General features: G+C 39.6%; 1 pseudogene; it reads left to right on the top strand.

Moving 5' to 3' along the window:
- The first annotated feature begins 1,716 nt into the window (after positions 1-1,716).
- On the top strand, positions 1,717-1,828 carry LOC120982845 (annotated as a pseudogene).
- Positions 1,829-4,622: the final 2,794 nt, after the last annotated feature.

The raw sequence follows: 4,622 nt of genomic DNA, 5'->3' as shown, positions 1-4,622 counted from the left end.
CACTCTCCTTAGAGCTGTGTTTTATTGAAGCAAGAGGCCATAAATAGGTATTTAAAAACAGTTATATAATATTCCTACTGTTAATATAGTGATTTGAAACTGTATACTTAAATGGTTATATGTATGTTTACTTACAGTTCCACCGAACCACAAATTCAAATTTCCGTATTGCAATCCAAATTGCATACAATCCAAACAAATTGCATACAAATGCGAACTGCTCATACCAGATCATAAGCAAGTGTATAGAGCAAACTTCAAACCAAGTAGAGTAAGTGAACTATAGTTAGACCTCAGATATACCTCTCAGAGAGATCATAAAGTGCTTAAATAACTTAAAGTGAGCGTACAGATACTCAAGAGAGAAATATATCCACCAGTTTATGATGAATGACAAGATTGTCATTCATCATCTTATGCATACCACCATTTTGTGATATCTTTTCAACACGTGCATCAGTTTGCCTCAGTTCCGCCTCTATTCCGCTTTGGATTCGGACAAAAAATAAGCTGCTTGCAGCGTTTTGGTGTCCATCTGACAGAACTGAGCCAAACTGACCCGTTCCAGCACACAATGTAAGTCAATGGGAACGGAAACGGTTTTCTATGACACAATCTGGCACAATAGATAACGGATCCCGTCCTTCATTGGCTTTCAATGGTGTTCAAGACGGATCCGTTTTGGCTATGTTAAATATCATAGAAACGGATCCGCACCAAACATGATTGTGAAAGTAGCCAAAGGAAATGCCTTCTATTTTCCCAAAAAGAAGAATTGATTGTAGAGGCCATGGATTGTTCAGGCAGTTCATAACACAGAGAATGATCATATTGCTGAGAATGGTCATGGGTGGAGCTATGCAAATTTCTATTTGGCTTTCCTGGTACTCCTTTGGAGGGAATGTTCCTCACACAAACAAATATCACTCATTGCTGCTGCTGTTGAGTGCAGGGCCGATCCCTGGGAGTCAGAGCGACCAATCTCTGATCACTTCTAAGCCTACTCAATGCCAATGTGGGTCTGCAGCTTGACTCTCTGCTTCTCAACCAGGAAAAGTTCTAGGACACCACCACTGCCACGGAAGACTTACACAAGGGTCTAATTTTGATCTTTGCTAAGGAAGCTGGAGAAATCTACATAGCTCCACCCATTTGTACACCTAATTAGAGAAATCTGCATAGCTTCATCAAACCCAAATCTACTTGAAAGACCATGATTTCTGTTGATTAGCATGAAGGACTGCGTTGTGTCAGACATTGTTGTGTGATCAGGGAATACTGTATAATAAGACAATCCTCGTCTTGGCCTGATACTTCTAGGTCCTCATCAACTTTTAAGGATGTTCCTTAACCCAGTAAGAACATTCCTTTGAAGAACACTGAGGAACATTGCTTAGAAAGACGAAGAACTTTATGAAGAATTTCCTCCAAGAAGCTTCTCTCATCAAATAAAAAGTCTGTGTTGTGTGTCGTCTCCATGATATAAATGGTGATTGGGGGAGAAGAGGTCGGAGGAGATGCTCTGTGTCTTTAGTTGTTTAGCTCTTTTGCTATTTGTTTAAAAGCTTTTTAGCCAAATGCTGAGAAGCCCCAGAAGCTTGTGAAAGAATAGAAAAATACACATGTCAACAATATCGTGACTTATTGTTTATCATCTTTTTGTAAGTAGGCTGATTTCTTCTTGTATGTTTGGAGAATGATGGATGTTTTCTATGGAGCTTTGCGCAGTGGCAGTATCATAGCCAATGAGGTTTAACTGAGGCGTGATTATTGCTGATTGAAAAGCTATTCGTTTATTTGTTGCTATTTTCTGATTCAGGACTAGTTGAGGAGACTTGGCTGGTGCTTGGGTTAGAGAGATCTTACAGGGTCCTCCTTGCGGGGGGCCCTGGGGTCTTTGAGTTTGATTGTGGGTTTGAGTGTATTTGACCTGCAAGATGGCTCAAGGATTGGAAGATACAGTGCGACTTCTTGTTGCGACTGAACATCGGAAGGAGGTTGGTTTGGACCAGATCGTGCATGATGTCTTGAAGAAACTGGATTACCTTAAGGTAGATCAGGTATTGGGGTTACAGGATTTTCCTCGCCAGGCATTTATGATATTACCTTTGTCTCTGCAAGCTTATGTGAACGTGTATTCATGGATCTGAAGAAGATGAAAGAAGAAGGACAGAATGAAACTTTGAGGAAAGTATCAGTGCAACCACTTTTTGAGAAGAAAAAAGTGACTGTTATTGTTCATATGTACAACCCCAAGGTACCTGATGAGGTTGTGAGTATGTTCTTGGCAAGATATTGTGCAGCTTTGGAATTTGTGGAGAGATTGAGGAATAAGCATGGTTATCTGAACTGTAAAAGGAAGTACTTGGTTCGTTTGAAACCGGATGTTAATATGCCACATGGTGTTAAAAGTATACCCAACACATTTTCTATTGGAGGAGAGAGAGGTTTTTGCCTTTTACGATGGACAGATTAGTTTCTGCAGACAATGTAAAGCATATGGGCATATCCAAGCAAATTGTCCTGTAAATGGTCAGTGTTGCAGAAATTGTGGCCAGACTGGGCATGTCGCTAAAGATTGTAAGACTCCTAAGGCATGTGATGTATGTGGGAGTGGTGGACATTTAGCAAAACAATGCTTTGTCTGGAAGAAAGCGAAGCAAACATATGCTGATATTGTTGGAGGTTCTAAGTTGAAGAAGCAGGAAGAGAGTTTCCTAATGAAAGCAATCAGGAAAACAAGAGTAATGAAAAGGTTTCAGGAGTTTCTGTTATTGTCTCTGGTGGTGATAAAGGAAAGTGGAGGGAAATTTAAGGCGTCGGCTGGTAAAAAGGGGAGCCTTGAAACTGCTAATGAATCTAAAATGGAGGACTAAGGTTGTTACTCAAATGGTGGACAAAAGGTGGAGATAGGGTATGTGTCTTTGTTTGAAGGAGGCATTTCTAGTGAGGTAGCAGGTAGCGAAGATATATGTCTAGACCCTGTTATTGGAGAAGGTGAAAACATGGAGTGTCAGGAGGAAGGAAGTGAGGATGATGGGATTACGCCAGGGCAGCAGGAATTGCAGAGTGAAGAAGAGGTGGGTGAACTGGATAGCAAAGAAGAAGAGATTGATATTGATGAAGATGTGGTGATTGGTTCCCAAAGAAAGCGTTATAAGACAGGTGGTAGTTGGTCAGGACGGCAGGAAGATACTGTTGATCCTGGAATTTATCATAGTGACAGGACTCCTCTGAGGGGTCGCCTGATGTTGAGCACAGCTTGAGTAGAAAGATTGGTGGGTATGACAGCAAATCAGAGTCATGATGGATAAGTTTCAGAAAATAATATTTTTTTGTGATGATGAGTATTGTTGTAGCCACACTGAACGTGAGGGGCATCTGCTCCAGTGTCAGGAGGGCAGCAGTATTTGATTTTTTGGAGGATGTGCAAGCTGATATTATATGTTTACAGGAATGTGCAATAAGATCCTCTCCTCATGAGAGTGAATGGAGGAAAGGACAGTCCTTTTGGTCAACAGGTCTGGATAATAAAAGTGAAGGAGTTGGTATTTTAATTAGAAGTAGTCATGTTGTTGTTTTAGACTGTAAAATTGTTTTACCTGGGCGTTTTATGATTTTAAACTTGGAGTTTTTAGGACAAAGGATCCGTGTTTTCAACATATATGCTCCTGCTGAGAAAAAAGCACGGTTGCCTTTTTTGAGACTCTAAAGTTTTATTTGCCTGGCAGAGATTTTACAGTGGTAGCTGGTGATCTTAATTGCATTAGATCTGTCAAAGATAGAGAAGGCGTTGTTGAAGCTAGGGTGGACGCAACCTCAACTGTGCTAAATGATATAATACAAGACTTGCATTACACTGATGTGGGGCTGATGGTGGACACTGAGGAAAGATTCACATATTTTGCAGATAGTGGGCGCTGCAAATCTCGTTTAGATTATGTGTTGGTGTCAGAAGGTGTTAAAGCTTCTCGTTGTTCTCTAATGACGACTTCCTTTTCCGATCATAAGATTGTTTGTGCTGAAATCAGTGTCAATGAATCCATCATCTTTGGCAAAGGAATTTGGAAATTAAATGTTGAATTGTTGAAGGAAGAGGACGTATTAATGGGTTTTAAGCAAGTTTTTGATTCCTGTGTGTACTGTCAGCCAGATTTTAAGAGTTTGCTTGTTTGGTGGGATTGGGCAAAAGAAGAGTTTGCTAAATATTTTAAGAGGGTTGGTTTTAGGAAGGCACAGGAAAAAAAAAGGAAGGATGCTGTTCTTGTATCCAAGCTGGAAGCATTATATAAATTTAGACAGATAGGATTAGAAGTGGATCAAGAAATTTTGCAGATTAAAGAAGAAATAAAGGCAAATCTTAAAAACAGAGGGAAGGATATAGTGTATCAGGCAAAAATACAGCATATGGAAGAAAATGAACAGTGTTCCCGATATTTTTTTAAAGTGTTTTAGACCCAAAGGTTGTTTTTAAGTCTGTTTTAACATCAACAGGTGAAGCAACTGGATCTGATATGGTGAATGAGATTACCGGCTTTTATAAAAATCTTTTTAGTAATGAAAGTAAAGCTAGCAAAAAAGAAATAGATGACTATTGTATGATTTTAGAAAATAATATCCCT

The sequence above is a fragment of the Bufo bufo genome (assembly GCF_905171765.1).
Source record: "Bufo bufo chromosome 4 unlocalized genomic scaffold, aBufBuf1.1 SUPER_4_unloc_1, whole genome shotgun sequence".
Lineage (NCBI taxonomy): Eukaryota > Metazoa > Chordata > Amphibia > Anura > Bufonidae > Bufo > Bufo bufo.
The sequence above is the reverse complement of the archived record's forward strand: the minus strand, read 5'-3'. Positions and strand labels throughout refer to the sequence as shown.